We start from the raw sequence: 19,341 nt of genomic DNA on the forward strand, positions 1-19,341 counted from the left end.
CTGGTGGAAGACTAAAATTTTCAGTACAGGGGACTGTTATACGGGGACTGAACTATTTCCCCCATCAAGAAAAGGGAGTGACAAGAACAGGGAGGACCTAAAGTGATCTGAGGTTAAAGTGGGGAGAGAAGCTACAGACAGACCGGCCTTCATCTTATCTGGGGTAACCTGAGAGACAAAGCGTACTTCATTATATCCGAGGAGCGGAGGAAGATTCCTCCATAAAGGCAAATATCTCTTGAGTTATACACAGTTTCGGCTGCGTTTACACAGCGCTGTTTTTTTTTTTTTTTTTTTTTTTTGTGAAGAACTGCGCACATTTTTTTTTTTATCATTCTCTTTTTATTTTCCTTTTGCAATTAAACAAACGCCAAAATTGGAGCAAATAACAAAGGAGACAGTTTGGAATATAGATCATGAATCACGTGGAAACACAATACAAGGATAAATGGGATACACAAAGTTTGCAATCGGTTTAGTGTCGCACGTCAGGAGTTGTAATAGAGGGGATATGGGAAGAGGTTTTTTTCTTCTTGATCATAGTTGTCATTAGTGTCTCTCCCTTACTCTTTGTTCACATTTGCGTTCGGTATTCCGTCTGGGGAGTCCGCATCGGGACCCCTCCGAATGAAATATCGAACGCAACTGTAAGCGGGGTGTAGTAAAAGCACATGGACCCCATAGACTATAATGAGGTTCGTGTGCTGGCCGCGCACTGCCCACACGAATCATGCAGACAGGAAAGTAGATTGTGAACTTTCCTGTCCATGATCCCTGCGGAGAATGCGCGGCCAGCACATGGACCCCATTATAGTCTATGGGGCCCGTGTGCTTTCACTGGCACACCGCTTGCAGTTGCGTTCAGTATTCCCTTTACGGCTCCCCCGGACGGAATACCAACGCAGATGTGAGCGAGGCCTTATTTCCATGTGCATACAATCTGGATCTAGAATACAGATTACAATACAGAATGCACACAGTATTATGTCCCATAGTGGCCCCTGCACACAGTATTATGTCCCATAGTGGCCCCTGCACACAGTATTATGCCCCATAGTGGCCCCTGCACACAGTATTATCCCCCATAGTGGCCCCTGCACACATTATTATCCCCCATAGTGGCCCCTGCACACAGTATTATGCCCCATAGTGGCCCCTGCACACAGTATTATCCCCCATAGTGGCCCCTGCACACAGTATTATGTCCCATAGTGGCCCCTGCACATAGTATTATACCCCATAGTGGCCCCTGCACACAGTATTACCCCCCATAGTGGCCCCTGCACGCAGTATTACCCCCCATAGTGGCCCCTGCACGCAGTATTACCCCCCATAGTGGCCCCTGCACACAGTATTATCCCCCATAGTGGCCCCTGAACACAGTATTATCCCCCATAGTGGCCCCTGCACGCAGTATTATGTCCCATAGTGGCCCCTGCACACAGTATTATCCCCCATAGTGGCCCCTGCACACAGTACTATGTCCCATAGTGGCCCCTGCACACAGTATTATGCCCCATAGTGGCCCCTGCTCACAGTATTATCCCCCATAGTGTCCCCTGCACACAGTATTATACCCCATAGGGGCCCCTGCACACAGTATTATGTCCCATAGTGGCTCCTGCACACAGTATTATACCCCATAGGGGCCCCTGCACACAGTATTATGTCCCATAGTGGCTCCTGCACACAGTATTATGTCCCATAGTGGCCCCTGCACACAGTATTATCCCCCATAGTGGCCCCTGCACACAGTATTACCCCCCATAGTGGCCCCTGCACACAGTATTATCCCCCATAGTGGCCCCTGAACACAGTATTATCCCCCATAGTGGCCCCTGAACACAGTATTATCCCCCATAGTGGCCCCTGCACGCAGTATTATCCCCCATAGTGGCCCCTGCACGCAGTATTATGTCCCATAGTGACCCCTGCACACAGTATTATGTCCCATAGTGGCCCCTGCACACAGTATTATGTCCCATAGTGGCTCCTGCACACAGTATTATGTCCCATAGTGGCTCCTGCACACAGTATTATCCCCCATGGTGGCTCCTGCACACAGTATTATCCCCCATAGTGGCCCCTGCACACAGTATTATCCCCCATAGTGGCCCCTGCACACAGTATTATCCCCCATAGTGGCCCCTGCACACAGTATTATCCCCCATAGTGGCCCCTGCACACAGTATTATGTCCCATAGTGGCCCCTGCACACAGTATTATGTCCCATAGTGGCCCCTGCACACAGTATTATCCCCCATAGTGGCCCCTGCACACAGTATTATGTCCCATAGTGGCCCCTGCACACAGTATTATGTCCCATAGTGGCCCCTGCACACAGTATTATGTCCCATAGTGGTCCCTGCACACAGTATTATCCCCCATAGTGACCCCTGCACACAGTATTATCCCCCATAGTGGCCCCTGCACACAGTATTATCCCCCATAGTGGCCCCTGCACACAGTATTATCCCCCATAGTGGCCCCTGCACACAGTATTATGTCCCATAGTGGCCCCTGCACACAGTATTATCCCCCATAGTGGCCCCTGCACACAGTATTATGTCCCATAGTGGCCCCTGCACACAGTATTATCCCCCATAGTGGCCCCTGCACACAGTATTATGTCCCATCGTGACCCCTACACACAGTCGGTAATGGCCTATTAAGAAAAAATAAAAAATCACAGTGGTAGCGGCTGTCGCTGGGCCCCCTAATGTCCTGGACACTGTGGCAGCTGCCTCTGCTGCTATGGTGGTAGTTACGCCACTGGTTGGGGGGTTGATAAGTCGCCAAGTGTCTACTAGATCTGCATTTTGTAAAGTCCGATGTATCTGTCTAAGTACTGACTTGCCAGAAGAGGAATCCATGGAAGGCTTTAGCACTCCATTATGGTCACCACCTAGAAGAATGTCGTCTTCTGCAGAGAGAGGTCACGTCGGGCCATAGTCAGCCAGGTCACTTGGTCTTGATCTGGTGAGTTTTTAATTTCAGTAATGAGTAGCTTGTGTCACCCTGCATCTCACCCGTATATCAACAACTGACACACCTGAGGGTTTTATAGGTGAGATGTGTAGTGACAGCTGCCATTCATTACTGCAATTAAAAACTTGGCCAGAAAAAAAAAGCCCTGTGTGAACCCAGCCTTTGCTATCTGTCTTGTTAAGGTATTTCCTACAGCATGTTATAGCTACACTATAGTTAGTGCTACATGTGGGGTCTTAGCCGCAACGCGTCTCCTTGGATTTCATTGGGAGCTGATTTTTCAGTTAACCGATAACAATAAACACCTGCTCGATCTCCAGTTTTATTCCAGCATAGAAGTGAATGGAAGGCGGAAAATGTTACCCGGCCAGTGCGGAATTTGATGCAGAATTTTCTCAACTGAAAAAAATTGTTACATTGTTTTTATGGCTTGTACCAATGTGTTCACATCTTAATACACACCCAAAGAAAGAGTTAAACATTATGGCTGTGCATTGTTTGGCTGGGTTCACCTCCAAGGAGGTCGGAGGTCGCATCAGGTTCCGGACCAAAATACCGGTAGCTGCGACTGGACGCCGGTGCACTGCAGCGGCATCCAGTCGTGCACTCCGCTCCGAATTAGGCCCAAATGAATGGCGACTCCGCCTGAAGAATGAGAATGTCCATTGATCTCAATGGAAGACGTCTTTTTGGTCAGGATTTTGAGGCCATATCCGAAATACCCGGGTGAACTCAGATTTTTAGTTTGCCATAGTCATGTTAATAAACTTTATGTAAGCTTTAGTCGCCCCCTGGTGGAAAAGTCTGACCATGATCACTGGTGAGGACACGACGGATCCTTAACCCTTTCTGCAGACCCCACAGGCTTACATTTATTTCCGGGAAAAGGTTATAAATAAAAAAAAAACTTTGCCAACAATATTGATAACATTGCAATTTATTATGTAAAAAACTCACTTTAACATCCTAAATATCCACAAGTATAACATTCTTCTACGGCGATCCTATTATAACAGAGTAGTCAGTGACAGACCTAATACATGTAATATATGTGCAAACACCATACAAATCCTTAGCATAGCGCATGTCTCCCTCTACTGGCGACACATGGCATTGCAGAAAGCTTTCACCACTTTCCACGTCTCCGGTAATATAAATACATACATTTGTGTTCTATACATTTCTTACTCTCTATATTTACATATTACACAAAGTCTCTGTGCTCTAATTCATGACGTATATACAAGCTTTACAAATACATGTGTCATATTTAAAGGGGTTTTCAGCCCTAAATTCATATTCATACAGGTGACCCGTCCCCAGGATAGGTCATTGGTATCTGATCTGCGGGGTGTGACACCCAGATCCTGCACAGATCAGCAGTCAGGTAATAGGAGTGGAGTTGCAGTTCCCTGGTTGCACCACTACACAGTAATTCTGTTATTTGAATAGGATCAGACGTCTTCCGCTCCTCGTCCATGTCCCACAGATCAGATACAGGCATGAGAGGTCATCAGTATAAAACATGCATTGGGGCCAGAAATAAAACCTTTAACATTTGTTCTTAGTATTTGGCAGATCTGTCCGTCCTTATCTTTCCTATTGTCTGGACGTGTTCACATATGGGTACCATGAGATGACCAGCTTTTCAAAACAACAGTATATCATGAAATTCTGCTTATCTCCTCTCTGAGAAAAATACAGGATTTTCCAGAGGGTGCACATCAAAGGACAGGAGGCGCCCGCAGTAAATGTCCTCTTCGTGCCAATAGGATATAAAATGCTCTCCTTAGTGGCCCCCCCACATGGTTTAACCCCTTAACGACCGGCCCATAGTAAAATTACGTCGGCACTGACAGGTCCTTCCTGACTGCCCTATAGTAAAATTACGTCGGGCAGTCAGGGAAGGATTCCCTGTCAGTGCCGATGTAATTGGAGCGGATCTTAGCTGTATCTGACAGCTAAGACCCTGCTCCATTACCCCCCATCGGAGGGGGCTCCGATCGGGGGGGTTTAACCCCTTCAGTTCCGTGATCAAACATGATCACGGAACTGAAGCGGTTCCGTGACGGTGCCGGCCGAATCGGCACCCCCCGCGGCGAGATCGAGGGGTGCCGATGTCTCTAACATGGAGCCTGGGGTCTGGCCAGTGACCCCAAGCTCCAAAAGACCCCCAATACCTGGTTGATCCTGCCCGGGGAAGAGGAAGTCAGACGCAGGCAGCCCCTGCGTCTGACTTCCTCCAGACGCTGCAAGACACTGAGAGCTGTGTCCTGCAGCGTCTGATAGAGAATTAGTGATGCTTTTATCAAAGCATCACTAATCCAAGTGTCCTAAAGTAAAAAGTGTAAAAGTAAAAAATAAAAAGTGAAAAATAAATAAATAAAGTGTCTGATAAAAATGAATAAACTTATAAAGCCCCAAAATTTCCTTTTTTCTATAAAAAATGAATTATATTAAAAAAACCTAAAACTTAATAAAAACAATACATATTTGGTATCGTCGCGTCCGTAACAATCTGAACAATAAAACTCCAACAATATTTAATGTATACGGTGAACGTCGAAAAAAAAACCCGGAAAAAACCCGCCGGAAGTAGTGATTTTTCGCCATCTCACCTTAAAAAATATGCTATAAAAAGTGATCAAAAAGTCATATACACCCCACAACAGTACCAATAAAAAGCGCACATTGTCCCGCAAAAAATAAGCCCACAACCAACACTGTCAACCGAAAAATAAAAATGTTACGCTTCTCAGAAGATGGCGATGCAAAAAACATTGATTTATGTCCCTAAATGTGTTTTTATTCTACAGAATTAGTATCGCATAAAAAAAATACTATAAATGAGGTATCGCCGTAACCGTACCGACCCGCAGAATAAAGGGAACATGTTACTTATATTGTACGCTGCATGGCGAAAAATTTAAAAGGTAGAATGCAATGCCAGGATTGATTTTTCTTTAAAAAATCCTGCAAAAAAGGGTTAATAAAATGTATTCAATAAGTTGTAGGCACCCAAAAATGGTGTCATTACAAAATGCATCTCATCCCGCGAACAACAAGCCCTTATATGGCCACGTCACCAGAAAAATAAAGAAAATATAGCATCTAGTAATGTGAAGACAAACAACCCCAACAGTTTATGACACATGTATGACACATGTATGACACTGGTGTACCCAGGATAACGTACGTAATGTCATATGTGGGTATAAACTGATATTAGGGCACAGCCGGACACAGAAAGGAAAAGAAGGGTTATTGGGTTTTTGGAGCGCAGACGGTTTGGTTTTTGGATGCCATGACACTTTTGCAGAGCTGAAGCGCCAGTAAAGTGGGATCCCCTGATATGTGACCTTATTTTGGAAACTACACCCCTGAAGGATTTATCCAGGGGTACAGAGAGCATTTTTAACCCCCAAGTGTTGCTATAACATATTATCCATAAATGAATACAAAGCTGATTGTGAGAAGTGAAAATGACAATTTTTCCAAGAATCGGTCATTTCAGTGTGTAATATGTTGTGTCCGACTCGTATCAGAGATGAACGCTCTGAAAGCTGTTATGCCCGGGATACCCACTTAACAGTTTTTGGAGTGTCTCTGCTGACATAAGTTGGGCACAACATATCAGATACTGAAATGGCGAATCTGTGGAAAACTTCATTTTTAACTTCTCATTATCAGCCGCAATTTCATTTCTGGAAACCAAATAAATGCAACCCTCAAGGGTTAAAATGCTCGCTACACCACTTGATAAATGCCATCAGTGGGGTAGTGTCCAAAATGGGGTGAGATGTCTGCAGATTCCATTTCAGGGGCTTTGCAAAAGTGGCATGGTGTCCTAAAACCAAACTGTGCTCCAAAAACCAATATAGCGCTTCTTTCCTTCTGTGCCCGGCTGTGTCCAAACAGCCTTTCTACCTACATATGGCATTAAGTCTGTTATCCGGGGTACACCAGTGTCATACATGTGGGCATACACTGCCATTTGGGTACACAGCAGGGCGCAGATGTGAAGGAGCGCTATGTGCTTTTGGAGTGCAGATTTAGATTGTTGGTTTTTGGACACCATGTCATATTTGCCGAGACCCTAAAATTTCCCCTACAAAATGGGGTCACTTCTTGGCGAATTCCAGTTTACTGGCACCTTCAGGGCTCTGCAAAAGCAACATGGCGCCCCGAAAGTCCCTCTAACACTGTACCCCAATAGCTAAAAAGCGCACTGCTCCTTCTCTTCTGAGCCCTGCTGTGTGCCCAAGCGGCAGTTTACACCCACATATATAATTTTTTGACCCTCGGGATGGCCCCTTAATAGTTTTAGGTGTGCAGGTCTCTGACAACACAAAGTGGGTGCAACGTATTGGGCACCGAAATGGCATATTTCTTTAAAAATTTCAATTTTCATTTTGTACATTAATTTTTGGGAAGCATTTTTAGGCTCAAAATGATAATACCCCTTGATACATTCCTTGATGGGTGTAGTTTTTAAAATGGAGTCACATTTGAGGGGTTTCCATTGTATTGGTACTTTAGGGGTTCAGCAAATGCGACATGGCACCTGAAAACTATTCCAGCAACATCTGCCCTCCAAAATCCAAATAGCGCTCATTCCATTCTGAGCCCCACCATGTCCCCATACAGCAGATTATGGCCACATATGGGGTATTTCTGTGTTCAGGAGAAATTGTGTAACAAACTGTGGGGGGCTTTCTCTCCTTTAACCCCTTGTGAAAATGAAAACTTTGGGGATAAAGGGACATTTTACTAATTTTTAACCTACACATCCCTAAGTTAGTAAAATCTGTGAAACGGCTATAGGGTCAAAATGTTCACTATACCCCTCAATGAATACCTTAAGGGGTCTAGTTTATAAAATGGGGTCATTTATGGGGGGTTTCAATTGTTTTGGTATCTCAAATCTTGTTTGAATGTGCAATGGGCCTGAAATATCTGCAAGCAAAATTTGAGTCTTGAAATCCAGTTGGTGATCCCTTCTTTTTGGGCCCTACCGTGCGTCCGTACATACAATTAAGGCCACAAAGTGTACATTTTTGAACACGGGAGAAATGGGGCCATCTATTTTGGGGTGTTTTTCTTCATTTTCATGTGTTATGTGCAAAAAAACTGCCTTTAAAATTACTCTTTTGTGTAAAAAATATGAGAATTTTTTGTTTGACGCAAATTCTTTTAAAACCTATGGGGTCAAAATACTCACTATACCCCTCAATGAATACCTCAAGGGGTCTAGTTTATAAAATTGTGTCATTTATTGGGGTTTTCAATTGTTTTGGTAACTCAAATCTTGTTTGAATGCGCAATGGGCCTGAAACATTTAGAAGCAAAAATTGTGTCTTGAAATCCAGTTGGTGCTCCCTTCTTTTTGGGCCCTACTGTGCGTCCGTACATGGGATTAAGGCCACAAAGTGTACATTTTTGACCACGGGAGAAATGGGGTCATCTATTTTGGGGTGTTTTTCTTCATTTTCTTGTGTTATGTGCAAAAAAAACGGCCTATAAAATGACACTTGTGTAAAAAATATGAAATTTTTTTTGTTTGACGCAAATTTTCTCAAAACTTATAGGGTCAAAGTACTCTCTATACCCCTCAATGAATACCCTAAGGGGTCTAGTTTATAAAATGGTGTCATTTATGGGTGTTTTCAATTGCTTTGGTAACTCAAATCTTGTTTGAATGTGCAATGGACATAAAATATCTGCAAGCAAAATTTGTGTTTTGAAATCCATTTGGCCCTCCCTACCTCTTAGGCCCTACTGTACGTGCGTATATAGGACTAAGGCCACAAAGTGAACATTTTTTAACACGGGAGAAGTGGGGTGATATATTTTGGGGTGTGTTTCTTCTTTTTGATGTGTTGTGTGCAAAAAAAACTGGCTTTAATATGACACATATTTGAAGAAAATTAAAATGAAATTTTTTTCATCATTTGTAATAATTCTTGCAAAACAATATTTGTTTGATCAAAATGCTCACTATACCCCTCAAAGAATACCTGAAGGGGTCTAGTTTTCCAAATTGGGTCATTTAATGGGAGTTTCTGTCATTATGCCACCTATTCCTGTCTGCAAACATAGCTTGGTACAGGAAAAAATCACACACTCAAAATTTCCAAAATTTGCTTATAAACTTGATAAACTTGTAAATTGTCTAAGTTACTCAAATATGCTAAAATTATCTCAAATATGCTTGAAACACAAAAGGAACATTTGGAAATATATAACTACTAACTTTTTTGCCCTGTATTATTGTGTATATGTGAGATATCGCAGCTAAAAATGGAAAACATTGAAAAATGTTCAAAATTTTCAGCATTTGCGAGTTTTTTAATAAATTTACACAAGTTATATCAGTCTAATTTTACCTTCTCAGTAAAGTACAACATGTCACGAAAAAACAATATCAGAATCGCTTGGATGCAATATACTGTTACAGAATTATTCATTGATAAAGTCACACAGGGCAAATTTCAAAAATTTGGCTTGGTCATTAAGGTCCAAAACAGGCTGGTCACTAAGGGGTTAAACATCCCTAAGTCCCCCCCAACACAGTATATTGTCTACTGATACCCTTAACACAGTATAATAGAATGCCCTCTTGTGCCCTACACCTAGTACAGCGCCTACACAGTATAATGCCCCCAGCTTAGATGTAACACTCAGGAAGGCCAGGGCTGGTATCACGGTAATATATCTGATGTGGCCGGCTTTCAGGGGGTCCCTGGGTCCCAAATGTGCACAAAATCTCCTTTTTGATGTCCCCGATTACCCGCCCCCACGTGATATCTGACAATGACAACAGACAACCAGGCTTCGGGGGTAATCGTTGCTTTTTTTACTAGCAGGACAAAGTAATACAAATGTACATATGGGGGAATTCTTCACATACAATACAGCGATCTTTGGAGGCAGTGTCCAATTAAGCAGGTGATGGAGCAGGAATGTTTTGGATAATTTAATTAGTAGTTGCTTGAGTAGTAAACTTGTATATATTTGTAAACATGGCCTGTATCCAGGGGATTCGTCCTCAACAACTGGGTACACGTATGTAGAATAGCAAATACAATTTTTCTTAGCAGCGGGAGATTCTCAATTTCTGCTAGACTAGCTATGGGCTTCTTAATTATAGATTTGTCCCAAAGACTTACTTGGATAGAGAGATACGTATAGACGTCCCAGATGCATGGATAAAACAAGTCCATCAACTTCAGCGCTTGTAAGATTAGAGCTTCAGAGGAAAACACTCTCTGAGAAGGACCTTGAGGACTGAGGAGAAGACATCTCTGCTTGGTGTACCCTGATAGTTGGCAGCCATAATCAGTCCTCCATGTGCTCTGTCTGCTAGCTGTCTCTACACAAAGGGGCCGACAGGAGGTCCCCCACCCCCCTCGAGGGGGCTGTAACTCGACTCCTCCTCCAGGCCAAATCAAGGGAGCTTGATTGGTCCTGAAGGTCACCTGATTATAATGGACACACCTTCACACTGACAACTCAAATTACAATGGCAAAGTATAGGCAGGTGTAGTTCATAAAGACATCCACAAGATGGCGCATGCTCTGGAAAAATAGAAATGGAGGAAACGCTTTACCTTATATACAAATGTCCATACTATCTCGGTCTGCACGGATTATTAAAGGGAATGAGACTAGCAGTACCGGGACATTACATAGACACCACATAGTATAATACCCCCAGCTCTACCCCCTACAGGATAATATCCCATAGACTAGGGTTGAGCCGATCTTGAGATTTTAAGATCGTTCTTAAAATCTGATTTCCAATCATTTTCCATCCGATCGTGAAATTTGCTCAATCGCCGATCAGGATCCGATCTTTCCCCATCCCGATCGCTCAACCCTACCCAGTACCCACACAGTATAATAATAGCCCATCCTACTGAGGGTATGAAGGACAGTAGGGAGAGGTGGATGAAGTGAGTGGCAGAGTTTAGGGCGGCCGTGGAGAAAGGTTATATCGTAGTCTAAGTGGAAGATTATGAGGTCATCAGCTAGTTTCCAGGAGTTGATTTGATGGATGTTCTTAACCACATGAGGACCGCCGTACGTAAATTTACGGCCTCATGTGCTGGTACCTAAAGACCGGACTATTGCCGAAATACGTCCGGCCTTTAGGTACCTTTCTGGCGGGGGGAGGGGTGCGGGGGGGACAGGGGTTAGGTGTTACTAACACCTAACCCCTTCCTCCATAACGTCCAGTCGGAACTGAGTCCGACTGGAAGTTTTAACCCTTTCGATCGCGCCGTGAAACATCACGGCGCGATCGAAAGGCATCCGCCGACAATTGAAGCTGATCGGCACCCCCCGCGGCGAGATCGGAGGGTGCCGATAGCAGTAAAAGGTAGTCTGGGGTCTGGCCAGTGACCCCAGACTGCCCGGAGCCCCCACATACCTGGTGATCCTGCCAGGACCTTCTGATGTCAGGCTGTGCGTCTACACAGCCTGACATCCTGCTACGGAATGCCATGTGGGACACCTGCAGGCTGTGTCTCACATGGCATTCTATATCAGCAAAGTATTGCTGATTGAAGTGTCCTAAATGGACACATGAAAAAGTAAAAAAAAATGTAAAAAAAATAAAATGAAGTGTATGAAAAAAATTAATAAAGTTATAAAGCCCAAAAATCCCTTTTTCTCAATAGAAAATGAATTATATAAAAAAAGAACTCAAAAGTAATAAAAACAATGCATATTTGGTATTGTCGCGTCCGTAACAATCTGTACAATAAAACTGAAATAATATTTAATGTACACGGCGAACGCCGGAAAAAAAAAACGGAAAAAACTCGCCGGAAGTAATGATTTTTCGCCATCTCACCATACAAAATATGCTATAAAAAGTGATCAAAAAGTCATATGCATCCGACAACAGTACCAATAAAAAGCGCAGGTTGTCCCGCAAAAAATAAGCCCTCAACCAACTCTGTCAACCGAAAAATAAAAATGTTACGCCTCTTAGAAGATGCGATGCAAAAAACATTGATTTATGTCCCCAAATGTGTTTTTCCTCTGCAGAACTAGTAACACATAAAAAAATACTATAAATGAGGTATCGCCGTAACCGTACCGACCCGCAGAATAAAGGGAACATGTTACTTATACTGTACGCTGCATGGCGCAAAATTAAAAAAGTAAAACTCAATGCCAGGATTGATTTTTTTTTTTTAAATCCAGCAAAAAAGGGTTAATAAAATGTATTCAATAAGATGTAGACACCCAAAAATGGTGTCATTACGAAATGCATCTCATCCCGCAAAGAATAAGCCCTTATATGGCCGCGTCACCAGAAACATAAAGAAAATATAGCATCTCACAATGTGAAGACAAAAACCCTCAAAAATCGCCAAATTATTAGAACACAACTGGGTGCGTCATGTAGGGAATATATAAGCTGTGTGAGCGGATATCAGGGGACACCCCAGATTTACAGCTTATGAGGGAACAGACACCAGAAGTGACCCCTAAAGTGACCCCCAGAGTGACTCCCCCAATCATAGGAGCTACGGGGACATAGTAGGGAATTTGGTGTTTGCAATGTCCTCCGCACAGCTTATACATTCCCTCTTCGCCATCCGCTGTGCAGTCACGTCCGGGATACTAATACTCACCACACCCCCTGATAAATTCTTTGAGGGGTGCAGTTTTCAAAATGGGGTCACTCCTGGTACCCCATGGAATCCACTTTTCTGGTACCTTACAGGCTCTACAAACATGACATGGCGTCCAGATACCAAACATCTGAATCTGTACTCCAAAAGCCGCATAGCGCTCCTTCCCTTCTGCACCCTGCTGTACGTCCAAACTGCAGTTTATGACACATGTATGACACATGTATGACACTGGTGTACCCCCGGATAACGGACATAATGTCATATGTGGGTATAAACTGATACTAGGGCACAGCCGGACACAGAAGGGAAGAAGGGTCATTTGGTTTTTGGAGCACAGACGGTTTGGTTTTTGGATGCCATGACACTTTTGTAGAGCTGAAACGCCAGTAATTTGGAATCCCCTGATAAATTACCTTATTTTGGAAACTACACCCCTGAAGGATTTATCCAGGGGTACAGAGAGCATTTTTAACCCCCAAGTGTTGCTATAACTTTATATATATAACTATAACTGTAGTGGATTGTGAGAGGTGAAAATGACCATTTTTCCAGGAATACGTCCTTTCAGTGCGTAATATGTTGTGCCCACCTTGTATCAGAGATGAACGCTCTAAAAGCTGTTGTGCCTGGGATACCCGTTTAACAGTTTTTGGAGTGTCTCTGCTGACATAAGTCGGGCACAACATGTTGCACACTGAAATGGCAAATCTGTAAAATTTTCATTTTTAACTTCTCTATCAGTTGCGATTTCATTTCTGGAAACTAAATAAATGCAACACTCAAGGGTTAAAAATTCTCGCTACACCACTTGATAAATCCCATCTGTGGGCTAGTGTCCAAAATAGGGTGACATGTCTGCGGATTCCACTTTATTGGCAATTCAGGGGCTTTGCAAAAGTGGCAAAAAAAAACAAACTGTGCTCCAAAAACCAAAATAGCGCTCCTTCCCTTCTGTCCCCGGTTGTGCCCAAACAGCCGATTCTACCCACATATGGCATTAAGTACGTTATCCGGGGTACACCAGTGTCATACATGTGGGCATACACTGCTATTTGGGTACCCAGCAGGGTGCAGATGTGAAGGAGCAATATGTGCTTTTGGAGTGCAGATTTAGATTCTTCGTTTTTGGACACCACGTCACATTTGCAGAGACCCTAAAATTGCCCCTACAAAATGGGGTCACTTCTTGGTGAATTCCAGTTTACTGGAACCTCCAGGGCTCTGCAAAAACATCATGGCGCCCAGAGGGTCCCTCTAAATCTGTATCCCAAAAGCTAAAACGCACAGTGGTCCTTCCCTTCTGAGCCCTGCTGTGTGCCCAAGCAGCAGTTTACACCCACATATATAATTTTTTGACCCCCGGGATGGCCCACTTAATAGTTTTAGGAGTGCAGGTCTCTGACAACACAAAGTGGGTGCAACGTATTGGGCACCGAAATGGCAGATTTTTAAAAATTTCAATTTTCATTTTGTACATTAATTTTTGGGAAGCATTTTAGGCTCAAAATGATAATACCCCTTGATACATTCCTTGACAGGTGTAGTTTCTAAAATGGGGTCACTTTTGAGGGGTTTCCATTGTATTGATACTTTAGGGGCTCTGCAAATGCGACATGGCACCTCAAAACTATTCCAGCAATATATGCCCTCCAAAATCCAAATAGCGCTCTTTCCATTCTGAGCCCCAGCATGTACCCATACAGCAGATTTTGGCCACATATGGGGTATTGCCGTGTTCAGAAGAAATTGTGTAACAAACTGTGGGGGGCTTTTAATTCTTAAACTATTTGCAAAATTAAAACTATGGCGCTAAATGGACGATTTATTGGGAAAAAAAGTAATTTTTCATTTTCACATCCCAATGTTAATAAAATCTGTGAAACACCTGTGAGGCCAAAATACTCACTCTACCCCTAGACAAATTCTATGAGGGGTGTAGTTTCCAAAATGGGGTCACTTATAGGGGGTTTCCACTGTATTGGTACTTTAGGGGCTCTGCAAATGCGACATGGGACCTGAAAAATATTCCAGCAAAATCTGCCCTCCAAAAGCCAAATAGCCCTCTTTCCATTCTGAGCCCCGCCATGTTCCCATACAGTAGATTATGACCACATATGGGGCATTTCTGTGTTCAGGAGAATTTGTGTAACGAACTTTAGGGAGCTTTTTCTCCTTTATCCTCTTGTGAAAATTAAAAATTTGGGGCTAAATTGACAGTTTGTTGGAAAAAAAGTAATTTTTCATTTTCATGGCCCAATGTTAATAAAATCTGTGAAACAGCTGTAGGGTCAAAATGCTCACTCTACCCTTTAATATGTTCTGTGGGGGGTATAGTTTCCCAAATGGGGTCACTTTTAGGGGGTTTCCACTGTATTGGTACTCTAGGGGCTCTGCTAATGCGACATGGCACCTAAAATTATTCCAGCAAAATCTGCCATCCAAAAGCCAAATAGCGCTCCTTCCATTCTGAGCCCCGCCATGTTCCCATACAGCAGATTATAGCCACATATGGGGTATTGCCGTGTTCAGGAGAAATTGTTTAACAAACTGTGGGGGGCTTTTACTCCTTTAACCCCTTGTGAAAATGAAAACTTTGGAGATAAAGTGACATTTTAGTAATTTTTCATTTACACATCCCAATGTTAGTAAAATCTGTGAAACAACTGTAGGGTCTAAATGCTGACTATACCCCTTGATGAATTCTGTGAGGGGTGTGGATTCTAAAATGGGGTCACTTTTGGGGGGTTTCCATTGTTTTGGTACTCTAGGGTCTCTGCAAATAAGGCATGGCGCTGAAAATTATTCCAGCAAAATCTGCTGTTCAAACACCCAGTGTCGCTCCTTCCCTTCCATGCACTGCCGTGTGCCCAAAAATCAGTTTACACCCACATGTGGGGTATTTCTGTGCACGGGAGAAATTGCACAATAAACTGTCAGATGCATTTTCTCCTTCAACCCTTTGTGAATGTGTTAATTTTGGGTCTAAATGAATGTATTAGTGAAAAAAAATGAAATGTCTAAATTTCACTGCCATATTATTTTTATTCTTATGAAATGCTTAAAGGGTTAACAAACATCCCAAATGCTGTTTTGAATAATTTGAGGGGTGCAGTTTTGAAAATGGGGTAATTTATGGGGGTTTCTATTATACAGGCCTTTATAATTACTTTCAGAACTGAAGTGGTCCCTAAAAAATTGGTTTGGAGAATTTTCTTGTAAATCTGGAAAATTGCTGTTACACTTGTAAGCCTTGTGACGTCCAAAATAAATTAAAAGACAATCAAAATATGATGCCAATATAAAGCAGAGATATGGGAGATAATATTTATTCATGTATTTGGATGGTATGACTATCTGCCTGAAAAGCAGATAATTTCACATTTTGAAAATTGCAATTTTTTTCAAATTTCCATCAAATTTCCTAGTTTTTTTATAAATAAATGCAAAAATATTGATTAGTGTTTACCACTAACATGAAGTATAATGTGTTACAAGAAAACAATCTCAAATTCATTTGTGTAAGTTAAAGCGTCTCAAAGTTATTGCCATTTAAAGTGACACATGTCAGTTTTGAAAAAAGAGGCCTGGTCTTTAACATACTTTTGGGCCTGGTCCTTAACCGGTTAAATTGGAGACGGCAGGTGGTGTTGAGAGCTTGGATTTGAGGCTTGAAGGAAAGGGTAGAATCAAAGATTACCCCCAGGCAATGAGCTTGTGGGACTGGAGTAAGAGTGGCCAAGGAATAGGCTAAGCCAGTGATGCCAAGTGATGGAAGAGTTTGTAACAAGAGGAAGAGGTTGACTGTTTCGAAAATGGAGGAAGGGTCAAGGAGGAGGAGACTAGGGTAGTGCCAATCGGCTTTGGCTCTTAATAACTTTGGTTACGTTGGTATCTGTGGAGAGATAGGGTCGGAAGACTTATTGTAGTCTGCAAAGAGTAAATTGGAAAATACAAGGAACAGGAGACACCGAGCGCCTATATGGTGTAGTAGTCAAGACAGTTGTAGTGATTAAGACCAAAATGGCCTCTTACCTTGACCTGTTGGGATAGGTCACAACAACCAGAATCACATGCACAAATGACCGTGGTGGCCGCAGCTAATTCCGCAAACAATAATGGAAACGGCACCCTCAAGGAACACCAATGAGGTAGGAGGAATGGGGTACAGTGCGCACAAACCAACAACCCACCTGATGATCTTCAAACTATTTATTAGTTAAGAAGCACTACGCGTTTCGGGCAAATAGCCCTTCCTCAGGTGCATAAAACTGGTTGATAGCCCTCTGATAGTGTATCCGATATGTTTAGACCCAAAGAGTAAATTGGGTGAAAGACGGAAGGATTGTTCAGAGTGGACAAGTTGTTCAAGGAGTAATGGGATAGGGCGATAGTTGGCTGGAGAGAATGGGTCAAGGGAAGGCTTTATCAAGGATGGATATGAAGACATCGATGAGGTTGGGGATGAGGTGTGAGAGAATCAACATATCTGGACACATCTATTCTTTAGAAAAGGTAAGGAACGACACATCTTTATTTGTTTCCTTCGAAGGTTTGGCCACCATTCAGGCATTTCCGAGTAGTCCTTCCAGATACACCACTCATTGTCCATGTGGGATGTATATAGGTATGGCCTCCTGAGGGCTCTTCCTACAGTAGATATACTGAAAAACAAAAATGAAATTCATAGTGTAAATAAAAAATATATCCATGAGATATTGTCCAGTATATAATAAATGACAAAAGGTCAGATATGAAACCACTCAACATGGCCATAGACCATAGAGAATAGAGAAGAACAAGTCTCCAAGTGCAGAATAGTCTCGAGTGACTACTTACCGCAAAACAGGCAAGAAAAGCTACTATAGTCCCGATGGCTGATGACACACCAACAAGAAGGAGAGCCAAGGCGTTGGAATCTTTCTGTGCTTGTGTTTCTTCTAAATGGGAAAAACCAAATAGATACGTTGTATATACCAGTAACGATGATGGGAATCCTAGTAGGAATTGTTCTGATGATTCATTAAATACAATATTCGCCATGGCCAGGGATGGACAACCCTGGACCTCATTGATCTTTAGGAGATCTCACAATCAAATAGAGCACTAGTAACACACTAGGACCGATTCTAGGGTATCTGCTGCCTAAGGCAAAAATTAAAATGGCCTCTTCAGGTACTAATAGTTCCCCATTTAGCAATATGCCCCATAAATTGGATAATAGTGCCTACAGGTAACAGGAGCACTATAACCTATGTAGGGAGTAACACTGGGGGGGGGGGGCATAGAGCGAAATGTGCAAGTCGTGGCTCAGGGTGCAAGCAAGTTTACAGCTTGGAACTCACTGTCTGCATCTGAGCGACTGACCACTGATGCCCCCTTATGGACGGTGTGATCTGCCGCCTGAGGCAAGATGCTCATCTCATTATACACCCAATGACAAAAAAATACCCCACCATGGAATTATGTTGGAATGAAATTTTGTCATTGAGAATGTAATGATGCTCTATGGAGGTGATGACAATATTACAACCAAAGGGTAAGGTTATTGGGGAAACTGGACAATTGTGTGAAGGCTCTAGGACCCTGTTGGCCACTTTTGTCCTGGATACAAGTTGAGCTCTGGTTGGGCATGGAGGAATACAGGCTATGGTATCCAGTGGTACATTTGCCCACAGATGTCACAGCTTGGCTTGTAGATCCATGTATATTACTGAAGCTGGCATCCCAGTTGACTCCAAAAATTGACGATTAATCTGGTGACCGGGCAGGAACTTGTAATCTGGCAAAGACCTTCCTTCTTGTAAAAAGACCCAACATCTTATTAGACCGCACCTGTAATCATTTACCTATCTTCCCGAGACATATTCGCAGGATGAGTTTTACAGCCACATTATAGCTGCCTGAAACCAACCTTAGGCCAAAGCCCCACATTGCTGGCCGCAGCAAAAAAAAAAACGCTGCAGGAAAATCTGTGGTGGCAACGCATCGCAGTTCTTCCCTCAACGTTTTTCACAGAAACTCTGCAGAGATTTCCTTTGCAGACTTTCTGCTTCAATTATACCTATAGGGAAACCGCCGGCGTATCCATAGCTATAATTCACATGCCGCAATGGTTTTGGATATCACAGTACGTCTGCCGGGCATATTTTTCCGCAAGGTTTGGATGGGAGTCACTAAAATCTCCTCCACCTTGCAGTGACTGTAAAACTATGGCTGTATGTTCTTGGCACAGTCTGACACATCTACGTACCTGATTCTTTTGTGCTCCATCCTTTTGAGGTCTTTAAAGGTGTTTCATTCAAAGGACTGATACAATTATTCTCCCCCGTACAATTAGCAATAACGGGGGTCGTATTCTCAGAAGGAGATACGGAGGAGTGTGGATGTGCCGAGGATGCTGCTTCTGTCGTTCCATTGCTCGTGGATACAGCTGTACCTTCTATGGTTGTTGTACTTTCTGCAGTTGTTGATGTCCTTCCTTCCGTAGTTATTGGCGTTGTAACTTCTGTCACACCCTTTGAGGTTGATATCGCGATTGTTCCAGAAGTAGATGCTGTTGAGCTTTCTGGAACGGACTCTGTGTTGCCGGTCGCACTTTTTGCAGCTGTTGTAGCTTCTGAATCCATGCCCGAAGTTTTTGCTGTTGTAATACCTGTAGAGACTGTAGTTTCGCCTGTAGTTGATGACGCTGTGTTACTATCTG

This window comes from Leptodactylus fuscus, chromosome 11 (assembly GCF_031893055.1).
Source record: "Leptodactylus fuscus isolate aLepFus1 chromosome 11, aLepFus1.hap2, whole genome shotgun sequence".
Taxonomy (NCBI): domain Eukaryota; kingdom Metazoa; phylum Chordata; class Amphibia; order Anura; family Leptodactylidae; genus Leptodactylus; species Leptodactylus fuscus.